At 37.8% G+C, this 17,102-nt stretch overlaps 1 long non-coding RNA gene across 1 annotated transcript in view; it reads right to left on the reverse strand.

Annotated features, from left to right (window-relative positions):
- Positions 1–1,925: 1,925 nt before the first annotated feature.
- The window catches only part of LOC134733128 (uncharacterized), a 28,547-nt gene continuing 13,370 nt past the window's right edge, over positions 1,926–17,102 (reverse strand). The window contains exons 2-4 of the long non-coding RNA XR_010116665.1: positions 14,075–14,136; positions 8,077–8,256; positions 1,926–1,985 (exon numbers count right to left, since the gene is read on the reverse strand). This is a non-coding gene — a long non-coding RNA (uncharacterized lncRNA). The remainder of the gene's footprint in view (positions 1,986–8,076; positions 8,257–14,074; positions 14,137–17,102) is intronic.

The following is a 17,102-nucleotide window of genomic DNA, read 5'->3' on the forward strand; positions in this document are numbered from 1 at the left end:
ATTTGATGAAGTGTTTAGGAGTCCAAGAATCTGGGGCATGTCTAAGATAACATCTCTGAAATAAAAAATAAGTTGATTCATCTCACATTCCCCACCACTAAGAAAAAGACAGTGTTTGGTCATCTCTTTTGGATTTCAGAGACAGCATATACTGCTCTGAGGAGTACTACTGTTTATTTGTTGGGTAACTTGGAAGGCTCACAGTTTCAATGGCATTCAGAGCAAAAAGAAGGCTCAACAGCAAATCCAGGCAGCACTGCAAGCTGCCTTACTCTTTAAACTATATAATCAACAGGATCCATGGCACTACCCGTGTCCATGGTGAATATATTGATCCATAGTAAACACAGGTGTAGGGTCTCTGGAAAATGCCAATACAAAACCAGAGCAGAAAAGTTCTTTATATTTTGGAGCAAGACCCCATCTTCTGTGGCATAAACTACATTCGTTTTTTGCAAAGCAGCCCCTGGCTGCTACTGAGCCTTTACAGAGACTAAGTGTCTGACCGAATGGCTATGTAAGTTTTGCTGCCCATAATGAACTGGACTTTTAGATCTACCAAATCATAATGACAGACAAATACAGCAGCAATCTGTAGAATAGAAATGGTTAAAAGTCAGGACAAAGCAAAGCCAGAGAATACAAAAATGCTACATGAGCAGGACTTCCGATACTCACACCACCTAACTCTATGTCATCAATGTCTGAACATCAACTCACAACTAAAATCTTGTTGAGGGCATGGGAAGTATTTATACAGTAAGCTGATGAGGGAGAAAAAAATCTCGGTCTCAGTTCACAGCTGGGTTGTATACACTATGTCAGTACAAACTGAAAATGGACTTCTATTGCACCATAGCCCCACTTAGGGATGGATCTAAATGTCGGTTGTGAGGGACAGTCCTTCCAGTGGACAGAGCTGAGAGTAGGAAATTTGATTATTTACTTCTTATGCAAGAAGAAGTAGCTTAAGAAGGACATACATGGACTCCTGAGTATTGGCAAACAGCTTGGTTGGTTGGTCAGGGCTTGGAAGGAACCAATTTGGAAGATCAGAGAGGAAAAAATTGTCTAGAGAAGCAAGTGACAGACCCATTGAAGTGAGCACAGATCTCATGCTACTGCCCACCAGAGAATATCAAAGTCAGAGGAGACACCAGACAACCAGGATGACTCATCCTGTGGATGTCAGACAGCCACTGTCCTTGACCACCCAATGTGTTTATCCATTAGGTCCAATAATGAAGTACCAACGGTAACAGGAATACAGGCTGTGCATGGAAGAACCCAACAGTATGGGCTCCCACTTATTAAGGCTGCTATTGAATACACAACCCGCCAAACTGTTAACAACCTGGCGTGAATCCTTTGATAAAGCAGCAAAACCTAAGATCAGCCAAACACTCAGTAGCAGGTTGATTACATCAAATCCCTTCCACCCTGGAGGGGCAATGATTCATCCTTACTGGAGTCGATATTTACTCCCATATGCCTTTGATATTCCTGTCTGCCATGTCTGACAACACCACCATTCAAAGGCGTATAATGTACCTTGTTGATTATATGGATTCCCATATATTATCACTAAAAATCAAGGGTTCCATTTTACAGAGGAAAGTTTGCAACAATCAATTCATGACCAAATGATTCATTATTTCTACCATATAGTGCATCACCTGAAAGAAATTCACCTACTTATAATGATGGAATTGCTTATTAAAGGTTCAACTAAGGTGCTAACTCAGGGCAAAGACCTCTGTGAAGTTGTGACATTGTCCACCAAGAACAAATATATTAATTAAACAAATAGTGGTGCTATGCCCCCAGTAACTAAAATAAACAGGTCTATATAGTTGTTTGACCCTCTCACCATCATTCCCAGTGGATTCTCAGTGGTCTACTTACAGAATGTGTGCTTCTTGTCTCTGCACCTTTAGGTTTTATAGGATTCAGAGGTCCTGATACCCAGAGGAGTACTGCTTTCACTGAAAAGGAAATGACAAGAATCTCAATGAGGCAGAAACTATGACTACCACCTGCCTCTACTTTGGGTTCCTCATGCCAGTGACCTAACAATCAAAGAAAGGAGTTACTATACTTTTGGGAGGTAAGCAAATGTGATTATCTTGAGGAGTAGGGTTTCTTACCATACACTGAGAACAGAGAGAATCTGGAATACAGGGATTCACTGGGGGTCTCTGGGTACTTCTATGCAAAGTGATACTGGTCAATAGCCAATTTTAGCAATCACAGCCCAGTAAGGACAAGGAAGCTAAGAGCTCAGATCTCTCAAGGATGGAGATGGCATGCCACCAAGCAGGCAGTCTAGAGGAACTGAAGTGCTGGGCAAGGGTGAGGGAAATCTAGAATGGGTGTTGGAGAAGCTAGATGATGAATACCAATTATGACCTCAGATTCAGTTGCAGCAGTGGAGATTGCAGCTTATTACACTAATCCTTTGTATTAAGCTCCTTTTTGGAGTGATTGCAGCTGCCAACACTTTGAAGACTCAGTGACAAATTAGTCTTAACATATGCAGAGAATGGATTGAATCAGGTGCCTCTTATGTTCTGCCTCACTTCCTCTCAGTCTTATTTCAGTTGCCATTTGCAGTTGTGGCTGTGGTGAACAATTACTTGGTAAAAGGGGTAAAGAGTTCCAATACTGACCACATATTTCCTCAGGCATATCATTAGCCTGCTGTGGCATTTTTCTGGTACTGAAGAAGTGGGATACCCACAGGAGTTTACTGGGCATGGATGCATGCACAGCTCAAGTGCAGGGGAGATCACCACCCAAGGCAACCCTCAATGGGTAATGTGAGCCAATGACAATTGCTTCTACCTATTGATTCCTTGGGTCACTTCCTGAAAAAACTACCTGAATGCAAGCTCCTTTCTCAATCTCTCCTTTCCAGGGTAACCCAGGGTAAGAAAGAAGCCAATGAAAGTCCACACAGCTCTTGCAAATAAGATATAAAATGCTGCAGAGCTGAGCACCATGGCTCACGCCTGTAATCCCAACACTTTGGGAGGCTGAGGTAGGAGGATCACCTGAGCCCAGGAGTTCAAGTTCAACATAGTGGAACCCCCATCTCTACACAAAACAAAATTTAAAAATTATCCAGGCATGGTGGTGCACGCTTATAGTCCCAGCTATGCGGGAGGCTAAGGCAGGAAGATGGCTTGAACCCAGGAGGTTGAAGTTGCAGTGAGCTGTGATTGTGCCACTACTGCACTCCAGCCTGGGTGAAAAAGCGAGGCCCTGCCTCAAAAATAAATAGATAAATAAATAAAATAATAAATAAAATGCTGCAGAAAAACAATAAAAACTTTCATTCTGCAAACATGCTGGTTTCAAGGGTAACAGAAAATATAACTTTTGACTCATTCTAGCCAATTCCTCTATTATCATAGCCAAAAGTTAGGATAAATATATTCCCTTACAAATTATTCCCCACCAAAAGTTATTAGGAGAAATTACTATAGGAAAGAGAGTATATTTTGTATTTGTTTTCTATTGCTGCCGCAACAAATTATCAGAAACTTGGTGGCTTAAAACATAAATTTATTATCTTACAGTTCTATAGGTTAGAAGTTCAGCAAAGGTCTCACTGGGCCAAAATCAAGGTGTCAGCTGAGGTGAATTCCCTTCTGTAGACTCTGAGGGAGAATCTGTTTTCTTGACTTTTCCAGTTTCTGACGACTTCCTGCTTTTCTTGGCTTATGATGCCTTCCTCCATCCTCAAAACCAACAACGGGAGATCAACTTCCTTTCACATCATATCACTCTGACCCCTCTTCAGTCTTCTTCTTCTACTTTTAAAGACTTTTGCAAGTATACCAGCTCTGCTCAGATAATCAAGTATAATCTCTCTATCATAAAATCACCAAATTGGCAAACTTAATGTTAGCTACAATCTTAATTTCCCTTTGCCATGTAATGTGACATACTCATAGGCTTCAAGGATTAAGACACAGACATATTTGGGGTAGGGTGGAGAGCATTATTCTGCCTATCACAATATTAAAGAAAGAGAAAGTTTATAAATTTCCTTTTAGGTCTACTCTCATATTTACTTTAGACCCAAACTTTCATTCAATTTAATCCAACTTCAATTTCTTGGCTGTACTTAAATTGACATACAACATCTGTACTTATATTGACTTATAACATTTGATTACATCAGGTCAGTGAGTCCATTTTCATTTTGTAGGTGAACAGAACGGGATATGAAAAGCAAAAGCCAGAAATTACCCCCCCCAAAAAAATGGGGGAAGGAAGGGAGAAAGGGAGGGAGGGAGGAAGGAATGAAGGAAGGAAGGAAGGAAGGAAGGAAGGAAGGAAGGAAGGAAGGAAGGAAGGAAGGAAAGGGAAGGAAGGAAGGAAAAAACTTAGATTTTATTTTTAGGTAAGAAAAATATGCTTAGCTACTCAACCCTAAGGTCATTGGGTTGGAGAAGGCTGTCCCAGGAGGAAATACTCATCTGCTTGAAATTAATCTCTTTTAAACTCAAAGTTCTGATGAGAGATCCTGGTTGTCACAACTAGTCAAAACTCTAGTCAAGTAGGAACTTTTACAAGCATTATTTGTTAAAAATAATAATAATGAGATAACTCATTATTTAAAAATCATAATGTAAATTACTTGCATCTTGTCTTTCCAGCTCAAATGTTCTTGATCATGATATTATGGACAATATTAAAGAGTAGATGGTAGACCATAACATCTCTTAGAAAAACAAAAGGGCATGAACTGATGAAATGTATCTTATAGGCATCTTCAGTAATTACCATTCATTGTTCTCATGTGAATTGTTCATATTGTGTAGCCTCCCAAATCTGATCTGTTAGATTAAATGTGATGAAATGTTTCAGTTGACGACATGTAACATTTTATTTTACTATTGATCTCAATCCATGTGATTAAGAGTAATTTTGTAAGACATATTTCTTTTGTACTAGTAAATCCAACAAAAGTGATAAAGAAATGGCAGGGAGGTGACATCCTGAATTTGCATTTGGCACTTCAAAACAAATGGATTGTTAAAAAGTTATTTGAGATTAGTTGAGCATGAGTAGGTATTTATTGCTTTCTTCTTGGCCAGAAACTTGTTAGTGAAATAAGGCTAATGGTAGAAATATTTCCTCTTGTAAAGCATAATCATCTCTTCTTGAGAAGATTGGTTTTAAAATATCCTAGTGCTTTTAGATATTGTACCATTTTTGGTTATGTCAAATATCAGTTCACTTTGGGAAGCCAGTAATATGAATAACGATGTCATTCATCATTAGTACAGAGGATTAAAGAGAAAACTGGAACAAGAAAGATGTTTCAGAAAGGGAAATCAGTGTCTGAGTCTGTGTTGTACTATGCCATTCCCCACCTAATTAAGTGATTTAATTCCTTTTGAAACTATGAATTTCCACTCCAGAAAGCATCTATTTATAAAGAACACTTTTCTCTGCCTCATTCTCAAATTATTTCTTTTTTTTTTTTTTCTGGTTGTCCTTATTTCTATCAGCAAAAAATATCTATTGATATTCAAACTATTAAGACCAAAAAAAATTTGGCCATATTTACAAGTAATCATACTTGTAAAGGGAAATTGACGGAGACTACCTGAAACGGAAAGTATTTAAAATCAGAAAATTTGGGTTTTGTATGATTTGGAGGATCAGAAAGGAAACTATTGGGGAACTATATGCATGCATTATACAAATGATCTTCAGAACTTATATTTACTGTTCCATTCTTAAAGAACATTTATCCTTAAAAACATTATTAAATAAACTTAAAAAGCAAGCAGAGCCATTTCTTATTTACTTAAGGGTCAAGCTCTTGAAAAGTGAAAGGAAATTAAATTATAATTAATTTTGTTCAGATGAAATAAATGTAAAACAGGTAACGTATTCCAGTTGAGGACAATGTGAATTGTCCCATCTTCCATATTTCCTTAATATAAGCAGTAACAGAAAGGTTTTAGAGAAAATAAATACGTGAAAAAAATTTGTCATAACTTGCATTTTAAAAGTCACTGGTAATCTCTTAGTCAATCTGCAGACAACGGTAGCATCTTTAGCTCTTTTACTTTTCATCATATCCATTAAAGAAATTCTCAAACATGAAGTCTTTGACATATATTTGTTCACCAAATTCTAATGAATATCCCTAGGCACAATAAGTAGGACACTACAAGAAGGAGATTTATTTTACCCAGGAAGAAGGCAAGGTTAGTGAATTTCTTACCTTGTATAGTACTCTGTCCACAGAATCCTCTAATTTCCACAATCTTACTTGACAAACTCTCTACAAACTTGACATCACCAGGAAGGCACCCCCATCCATAATTACAGAAGAAGCAAGTGAACCTAAGAAGTCTTAGTTACTTACCAAATAAGTGCACATTTAAATATGAAACCTGTGTTTTATCCAACTCACTAGATAATTGCTCAGATAACTCATTATCTAAAGACATAGTAGCCACTAAAAACACAAATACGCCTAAAAAAGGCATAGATAAAATTCATATGTAACAAACCTCTGATGGGTGTTATTTTGTGTATAGCTATTTTGCTCCTCCTTTAACATCAAAATAATTTCCTTTATGAGATATTTTTCATGTTCCATAGTAAAAGACCATTTACCACGTTCTGGTAAAAACCATTATATTTGCCATGTGATATCTTCCATCAATTTTAGCAGGAGAGTTCTTTAAACATAAGACACATATAATTCTTTTGGTGAGGAAGTAGAAAATTATACTACTATATATTCTTGGTATGTTTATTTGAATTAATCATAGTGTATTAGTAATGCGAACATGAAGCATACCTTAATACCAGTACTGACATCTATCATAACATCTGCATTGTATATAGGGGCTTGTCTGTATGTAAAGATTTAATATAACAATCTTCATGGATTCCCATTTCTATTAGAATTATCAGATTAGGAGGTTGGCTGATTTCCATTTCCAAACATCTCCATGTTAAAAAAAAAATTTGTACGTTATGATTACTGCCCTTTGTGGTTGTGAGAGTTTTAAATTCAGAATAATATCACCAAATCCCAGCTAGTCAAAACACTGAAAAATGCACACTGCTCTCTAGGGTTAATAATAATAAATTCCATGTAATGAATGTCTTTTACTGAGTGCAAACACTAGTCAATTTATTTCATTTAACCCTCATCTCCCTGAGTAAACTCCTTAAGTAGGTGTTAATATCCCATTTTACAGATGATAAATATAAGACTTAGCAAATTCGTGTAACTTGCCCAAGAATACACAACTAATAAATGTTGAAGTTGGCATTTGACCAGAGTCAAGTAACTCAAAATTCTTGGACCACTAGTTTAAATTATTTTTAAAAATTATGTCAGCAATTATCATAGAAGTTTTTATAAGAAAGAGTTTTATTTACCATACTAAAATATCAGCATAGCAAACCCAATTACTTCGAATTTCTCTGCAAGTGTCTTTTACACACTTTGAAGCTATCCTGTCTTCTTAGAAGATAGCCTAGTCTGTCTATATTTTGCTTAAATGACAAATCACAAAAGAACTTCCAAACATTGGGTTCAAAACTGTATAACAAGAGGCAAGAGATGTCCTGGCACACATATATTATTCGCAATTTTGGCAGATAGCATTAAACTGCATCTTGTTGTTGTGTATCACACAGATATTAAGGAGGATTATCAGTTGAGAGGGACACGACTCTGCTTTCAAATCACGTTAAACCCATCAAATGACTGCATGAAGTTCTGTAGCAAGTTACTCTAAGCAAGATAAAGCATGACCAACTTAAAGAAGCATCAAACTAAATTTCAAAATTATAATAATCCCAAAGCACACATTTGTTGAAGACAGGGACACAATGTACAGTTTAGCAGAATGAGCAACCAGAGTCTTGCCATTTAATGATTTTTTTTCAGATTTAGAAAGCATAAACAAATTAGCAATGGGCTTTTGACTCACTTTGAACTGTACGGCCAATATTTTGGCTGACAGGTGTCCCCATGATAGGGACATGTTAGTGCCACAGCCCCACCCACAAACAGCCATACTGTACCTGTTCTTTTCCTCCCAATAGGTATGAGTGGCATCTTCCCTGAACATCCCTGATGATAAGCTCTAGTTAACTGGTCTGGCCGTAAGCTCCCAGTTGGGGGATGCTGAGGTCTCCCACAGATTGAACTCTGGCCTAGTTTCAAGTAGAAATCCTGGAATCAACGCTGAACAACAAAGCCACCTGAAAGGGGCAAAGGGAAAGATTGGGACAGATAATTTAGGTTCAATTCCTGTTCCTGTCCTTGCTAGGACAGGAATTTTGGAGAAATTACCCAACTCTTTGGAGTATTTGTTTGCTACTCTGTAAAATTACAATTGAATAATAAAAACATAAATGGTATTGTGAAGCTGATAGAATGCCAAAAGACTTAACATAGTGGGTTCTCAGTAATTTTTCTTTCCTTCCTTCTTCCTCCCTTCTTTCCTTCCTACATACCTGTCACTATATCTGAGGCTCTCCTCCTATCTGCTGGGTGGTAGGACCCAGAAGCTTTAAAGAAAGCACTTTTCTGTCATTTAAAGCTTGCACTCCTCAACCTACTCATTTGGCTCCATGTCCACATTTGCAGTTTACCTTTACTACTTCTAACTGAGGAAGTGAAAACTGGTAACCCTGCTTCTCAGTCTTTTTCTATGGAGCCCTTGGGTCACTGTGAGCAGGCCTAGGGAGGATTTTTTCACTAATGCTGAGCTAAATGATGCATTAAATTGGGTGAGGGCTGCCTTCAGGTGAAGATGAAAAGTACCCTGGCTGCCCTAGGAGAGAATGCTTCCCCCAGGATGTTTTCAGCTGCACTTTTCCATTCCACTTTAAATAGCACAGGTGATAAGGACTTTATGTGCATAACCCTATGAACCAGCCCAGCAGCCCAGTGTCACCTTCTGCTACAGAGAAAGAGAGAAGGGAAAGTTGTGCAGGAAGACATGCTTTAGCTTTCCTTTCGATTTTTTTTCTTCCTCACTCCCCTATTGGAAGGAAAGAAAATACAAGCACAAAGAAGATACCACTTATTTTACCAAAACTTCAAAAGACACCAAATCCAGGTCTCCAGGTACGTTTCTGGAGTATTCCAGTTATCTTTGATTACAGTTCCAATTAGGATAAGTTTTGCTAAAATGAGTTAGGTATTTCTCTGTGCCTGCCGTGGTCATATAATGGAGACAATCAGTCATTTACTGTACACATCAGTGCAGGACTGAGGGAAGGCTTTTAGAAGATGTGGGACTCCATCTTTTCAAAGGGTCAAAGGGCAGATAATTTCACAATAAAGGGCAGAGAGACTTGGACCTCAAGGTTATGGGAGAAAACCTGCTATCTGATCGGAGTGCAAATTGCTCCAAGGATTGGCTGTCAATCACAGAAGAATAAGTAGACCATTATATTTTACTGTCTGCTGCTTGCATAGACTAAATTAGAGTAGTTTGTGTACTTTTTATCACTTTCTTTGTACTTTCTGCTGTTAAAAAAATGAATATGGCATATATCCAGTTTTGCCATCAGAGCTTCAAATACAAAGGATATTGACAGAATATTTTTAATAATTTTTAAAAAAATCTTCCCTGGCTATATGAGAGATAAAGCTGTTTTTTTGAACCATACAAATAGAAATTGCAGGAATTAGCCATAAAAATATGGATATTGCCTACTTAAAGCTTACATATTTTTACAAGTAAATGATAGAGCAGGGCTTAAATGCGGGTCTGTCCAAACTCATACCTCATAGAAAATTGGAAAATTAAATATAACAAACTCTAAAAACTAACTTAGAGCAGTGTCTGGCATGCAATAAGCACTCAATAAAGAACACGCACACACACATTTCATTTCTGCATTTGTCCACTCACTGTACCCTCCGCACTCCATAGACTTTAAATGCAGCTACTTAAGTGACACAGTAGCCCAGCAGCTGGTTAAACATCAGCAGGTAGAAATGACAGAATGGACAAAGGGGCTATAGAGAAAGGAAGGAATAGTTTTTAAGGTGTGCTACCTGGAGAAAAAGAAGGCTCTGTGAGGTAGCCTAGATGAGGATGGGGGAAAAAGTTCTTTTAAAAAGACAACAGGTAAGGGAAATGGTACTGGTTTAGTGGCAAGTAGGAAGACTATAGGATGCGGTGTGCGACTGAGTTCTGCCAGCCACTAGACCTTAATAACAGCCTGTCTCTGAGTCTCTTTTTCTGCAGAAGGAGGTCATAGGTGAAAAGAGGATATGTCAAAACCCTGAGTAGATGTATGACAGAAGTAGAAACAAGGTCTCCTCTTTGTTTGCCCTGGGATGTAGCCATATTTCCTTATGACCATATCCCCTGTCTGGCTTGCAGACTACTGTACAGTTTTGGCATTTTTTCTTCAGAAATGACTCACAAATGCTATATTATTTTACCTTCCCGAATTGCTTTCCATAAACCAAAAAAAGGGGGGCTTAGAGCAATATTATAAACATGGCACATCTGTTTTTAATAAATGAAGAAGTATTATAAAATCTTTACTTTGGGGAAATATCCAGAATTTTATCCTGAAGAAAAATTGCATCCATCTGGTCCCATGCGAGCTGGTTTTTACGTTAAGGAATATTTGTTGGTTGGGTGATTGGAGAGTGGGAGTGGGGAAAAGGGGGAAGTTGTTAGATCCAACACTTGTCGTTAAGTGGAGTTAGTTTCTAAAAATGTAGCATCCAGAAACTGGTGAGTAATCCTTCTTCGTTGTGCAATATTATGTCACCAGATCTGCTGAGCTAATGCACAATAAAATTAATCCTCCATTTCTGCAAATGCTGGTGATATGGCAATCACAGATGTGCTGAAATAGAAGTGTTCATGCCAGGCAGAGTTCACGAGCCACAGATCTAGCCAATTGTCAAATTTCCGGCCCACACTTCACTCCAAGCCCACACTTCACTCCAAGCCCACACTATCTAAAGGGAGGAGGAAGTGGCTGAAGATTCACTTATCAGCTTTCCAACCCTATCTCATCTCTTTCTCCAGAGTTGTTATTGCACATTTTTGCCATTATTTTAAAATTTCCAGCCAACTTGGCAACATACTATTTATGAAGACAGTATGTGGTAGGGCTCAGGCAGAAGAAGTGAAAGTAGGTAAGGGCAAAGAACTGACATTCATGGGCATGGGCATTAAATGGGGCCTTCTAGATTCAAACTTTCCAAAAACCTTGTGGAGCTGGTGTCACACTTCCAATTTTAGACTGGAGGAAACTGCCCAGTATGCATACCAAAATCAGTACAACCCCAGGCTCTTTCCATTATACCATGTTGATCCAGTCAGCATGTCTATGCTTACATTCTTCTTCTGAATGATCCCTACTGATTTCCAAAAAGGAAGCACTAGGTGAAAGGAATTTAGGGTCAATCTAGTTTAATAACCCAGCCCGACGAATGGCAAAGTAAAGCAAAAGTTACCCTTAACTCACTGGTCCCATCCATTATGGCTGTTTATGACTATTCTGTGATATCAATGGGGATCTTCTTTTCAGAATCTGGCCACATGCTCATGGAATCAACACCAAGCCCCTTACAACTCCAGGAAAGAGATTCTGATTGATTAAGCTTGGGTCACAAGCTCACTTCCTGGCTAGAGAAAGACAGAATCCCTTGACCAATATAAGACCGTATGCCTAGAAGAATTGGGTTGCTGTTACCAAAAAGCCAAAATAAAAGATAGCCACTAGAATGGTACTTTTAGAACCCTGCAGTCACCCCATCTGTTGTTTGAAATTTGTATTACCTCTCCCTCTCCAACAGGAAAATGGGAAACTAAACTCCATGAGGGCAGAGCCATTGTCTGTTTTGTTCCTCTCTCGAAACCAAACATTAGCATGGAGCCTGGTATGTGTAGGGCATGTAGTAAACACATGTCTATTATATGAATGGACCAGGCAAGATCTATATGTTGCCTGAAAGTCTCATCATGAGAAACTAAATGAATTGAGTTTGGTGCTTACTTCAAACCAAGTGACTTGGAGAGCCCCCGTGAAATTTGTTCTTCTTTCAGTTGAATCTCAAAATTTATCATGACTCCTAGCAGGCCCAGCAACAGTGAGGAAAAAGCTGCCCAGCAGTAGCTTTAGCCCTTCTGCAGAAACAACACTCACCAATTCTGAGTGCTTGGATGGTCAAAATCACCCCAGTCAGATGAGCTTTAGCAGTTCTCCTTTCACTGAAAAATCATTAAACATCGTTTATTTTTAAATAAGAAGCTTAGCTACCATCTACAATGCAATATCTCTGTTTCATGTATTTATGACGATTTTAGCTTGTGTCTGAATGTCATAGAGGAAAACCTCTTTTAATTGCGAGGTTGATACACTTTTTAAAAAGAAATTCAGAAAGCAAGGATTTCCCCCACCTCATTTTTATCAACCCACTACCTCCTGAAAATGTCATTTTTATGTTTCTTCTTACTGTCTTTCTCTGAAGCGCTTTGAATTAAAGGAGAATGTCTTATTTCCTGTTATATCCATAGCACCTAGTACAGTGCCTGGCACACAGCTGATGCTCAATAAATAGTTGTACTTAATGAATAAGTACATCAGCATGCTTTTTCTTTAAATCAATGTCCAATATATACAACCAACTGTTTAATGCCAACTCAATGCCAGTCAGGGCACTGTTAGAAACCTAGAGGGAATGTGCGTTTGATGCTTTTGTTAACCAACATAGTTTTTTTGGGTTTTTTCTCAAAGACTCGCTGTAAGTAGAATCTACAGTGAGAAAACACTAGTAAGGGAAAAAAACAGGTTGTCTACTGAAGTCATTTAACTTGTTTAAATGGCCTCTTTGGGGCAGGACCACATGATGACTTTCACGGGCTCCAGGCATTTTGCCATCATCCCTTCTTCCAAAAAATAATTAAAAGTTATACTTTACAACTCTACTGGTATAAAGATGAATATAAACCAGGCTGAATTCATCATCATCTTATATTCATTATCATTAGGTTCATTTTTCTTCTTTGTTTTAAATGTAATTAAAACATTAAAAGTACCATGGGCCCCGTAAACACTGCCTGCCGCACCTAATGGATAAGTCAGCCCTGCTTTGAGGACCACTTGAACAGTACTATTTCCCAACCAGAGCAAGTTCTCCTCTCCCTCCTTTTCTGATGGAATAAAGCTTCCCCCCAAAGAGCTGATCTAGGCTTTCTAGTTAGAATCCTAACTCAGAAGACTTCTCCTTTTCTTGTCTAACATAAGAATACTATGCTGAGACCTAAGGGGGAAAAGCCTGCCTGCATTAACCTTCTACCAGTTCCAAATCATGCTGACTCTTATCTTTTCTGTTGCTAAGCTGTGGGACTATTATGCCTCCCCAACACTGCAGAGCCCTCCTCTTGTTTATGTAAAGACTCCAATTAAGCCAGAAATAGAATTTCGCACTGCAAACGTCGTTTAAAAAATGTTAAGACATTCAGGCCTGTGTTCCTGTTCATTATTCTCTGCTGAAACCTAATATTAGTAACAGCATGTACTGAGGACCTGGACCATGAATTAAAAATGAAGTACTTGTACTGGAAAATACGTGAGCACCTATTACTTTATTTGGCAGGCACCTGTGGGGACAGTAGTTTGCTCTGTCGTACACAGCACTCTCAGTGATAGTTTTGCAGAATAAAACTAGAAATCAGTTATTTCCAAAGGATTACCTGCAGGGGAAAAGATAACCAAACATTAATCTACCACCTACACTCCTTCCTGCTCCGATGCCATAGACACAGGGTTCCTCAGAAAAGTTCTGGTCCAAACTACTTCTTCTCTGAAACTTTGACTTTCCTAAAGCACTTAGTCCTGTTGATATTTTAACATGTGTAATGTCAATTATTTCTTCATCTAGTTTACCCCACCATGGGGAGTAAAACCTTAAAACCTCCTAAGGACAAAGAAACACTTGTATCTCTATTCGATCTCTAGAAAATGTGGGAGAACAGTTATGAACAGAGTTCCTAGAATAAATCCAATGTAGATTGAAATTCTCTCTATGGCTTACCACATAACCGAAGCATAATCGTGAGCAAATCATTTATCTTCCTTGATCCTCAGTTTCTCCTTCTGTAAAATAGAATAAATACCTTCTTGAATTAATGTGAGGATTAGGATAAATGTAGAGTGCCCAGTGCAGTGTGGTATGCCGTGAGCACTACATAAATGGTAGCTGTTATTATCATTGTCATTGTTATCATATCTCATTACTTTCTTTGTATCCCTATCCAGTAGCATGGTAATTAGTACATACAAATGTTTGTTGCGTAAGTCACGGAATAGAGTTCATGCAATTATTTGATCCAAGAAGAAGGACAATTTGTTTTGTTTGTTTGCCTTGGTTTTTCTTTGTTGTTGTTGTTGTTGTTTGTTTGTTTGTTTGCCTTGGTTTTTAACAAGATTAATTTTCACCTGAGTTTTCTCCGTCTTTAGTGCATCATCCCTGCTTCCTGAAAGCATTGTTAAATACCTGATAACAATTTATCAAGGACGTTTTTCATTTCTGATGGATTTTACTTCATTGAAACAAATTCCCAGCCAGAAACTATCATAGCCCCTCTTGTAGCAATCAAGAGAAATGTAAATCTGAACATGAAAATAGGTTTGTGTACAGAGGTGTCAAGCTTTCGGTTCTGTATATGTTACTACAACTTTAAGGATTATTTGGTTTATTTTTTGCAAGGCAACTCACTCACCTGTCCCCAAAAACCAGGTTTTTTGTTGCTTCCTGCACATGTAAAAAAAAAAAAAAAAATGCCTTTCTACATCTACAGAAAACAAGTAGTTGTTGTCATCACTATACTTGCCCTGTGAAACCTTAGCAAGGGGATAGAGTTACACATTCCGCTCCTTTTAAGAGGAGCAGAGCATTTCAGCTCCATCGATGGGGAGTTGCATCCAGTGGCTCTAATAACCTTGGCTTTTAAGTTTTGTGGATTTAGACATTAAATTATGTTTTAAAATATAACAAAATCCAAAACAGTTTTCAAAACCAAAAAAAAAAAAAAGATAAAATAAAAATCAAGGGGTTAGAATGATCTCTGATGAAAATCAATTCATAGAGAAAGGTCTAGTTTCTGTTTTTGTTTTCTTTTAAGCTATTACATAACTGATTGTAGTATGTGGTACAGGAAATAATTTTGCCCATGCACCTGCACAGAAAAACCCAAATCAATGAGTTTGCTTCAGCCATCAATCTGTGGGACCAAAAGCTAAGCCTGAAAGCAAAGGTGAAATAAAATACGAAAATTGCACAGCAGCCGCAGAGGAGTCAGCTATCCAGAGGCCCTGCTGAAACCCCATCTTTAGGGTAGAGTTTCAGACACATTTTGATGTTTTGGTCACCTGACCCAAGCTCTGGAGCCCAATTGGCCTCCAAATTTACAGGCTAAGTAATGATGTAACTAGAGTGTGTGGGAACCAGGAGGATGAGACAGATACAATTTTTCCCGGTTGTTTATTAGACTTGGCTACTAATTCTGCTTGTTCTTCAGTTTGACTACTGGTTATCAGGAAATTCGAACTACTTAAAGAACATAATGAGTTTATCTATAACCAGGGCAGAATTTAGTCACATTTGTGTAAAATTAAACCACAGTAACAGAAAATAGTAATTTGTGAAATTCAACTATTTATATTTGAATTTGATAGCAGATATATTTTAATGTATCTATATTTTGTTTTTCTGTACTCTTTTTTCACTAAACATTATTTACAATACCACTTATAATATCATTCTTATGTTGCCTAAGAAAGAAATCCATCAAAATAAATGTGTTGGTTTATCCACGATTTTTCTAATCCTTTTCTTAATCTTACAGCATTTTTGTCTAAACAGAATAAATGTTTATACTCAAGTAATTTGTCACTATGGTAACTTTTGGCCTTTAAAATGCTGACACTATATCAGAGACAACCAAGAGAAGAAATTATCCTTGTTCGACAAGAATAAGCAGAACCAGTTTGGCAAACTTCAGGATGCCTAGGGATGAAAAGCGTTTGTTGTTCTAGAAATACTACTTCACGTCAGGAAAACAAGAGCATATCCTGGTCTTATGACAAAAGCAGGAGCTCTAACGCTGGTAGCAAAACCTAAAGATTGAAGACTTTTTTCCTCTAAATTTCCTATAACACTTCCCTCCCCACCCCCAAGAAATCATGTAAGTAATTTCTAATACTCACACAATATTCTCTTTCTAATGTGTAGGCATGAGTTTGTAATAAATTTTCTGACTCGTAATCCTAAATCTCTTGAAGATGGTCTTACAGTTGTACCTCACAAGACTTTATCCAACAGAAAATGTAATATGTCTCCAAATGGAATGGTATGGCTATTTATAATGAACTCCATGCATATTTTTTAAATTAAAGGATGTTATATTTTGGTGTCATTCATACTCATGGAAAGTATTTCCCATTCTCAAAATAATCTAGTTAGCAAATAACTTTAGGAAAGAAATCTCTAAAAATCCTTCTTTATCACTCCCCTTGTTTAAGTGTGTATCATGCCAAACACACACACAGTAGATATGGTGTCTGGTATCTTTTGAAACCTGTTGGGGACTATATCAAACATTAATGGGGATTAGTGTTAGAACTGGTGTAAACATAGCAATCTGCTGAAAGTGCATTCTCACATTTCCATATGTTATGCAGTAAGCGGAGTCATTTAAGAAGTGAGGTACTCAGGGAGATGGTGTTCAGGTAGTGAGTATTTGGCTGGTGAAAAGTAAACACACCCTGGATGTATTTACCCCATAGCACCAGCATATACATATCTACCCGACTCCAGTCCTTAAGCTTCTCCTCAAGAGAGAAGTCAAGTTTGAGATACGCAATTTCACTACACAAAGCTTCTAAAACATAGATAAAAATGATTTAGTACTTCCAGGTGCACTGTAATTCTTGGCAGAAAAAGTTAATTCCAGGTGTGTAATCTCCTAAAGAAATCTGTTGTCAAAGCTGGATAAAAACATCACATTAGAAAAATAAAAGTTCACCTATGAACAAAGTATAAAGTATGGCTAGGAAAACTC

This window comes from Symphalangus syndactylus, chromosome 17 (assembly GCF_028878055.3).
Source record: "Symphalangus syndactylus isolate Jambi chromosome 17, NHGRI_mSymSyn1-v2.1_pri, whole genome shotgun sequence".
Taxonomy (NCBI): Eukaryota; Metazoa; Chordata; class Mammalia; order Primates; family Hylobatidae; genus Symphalangus; species Symphalangus syndactylus.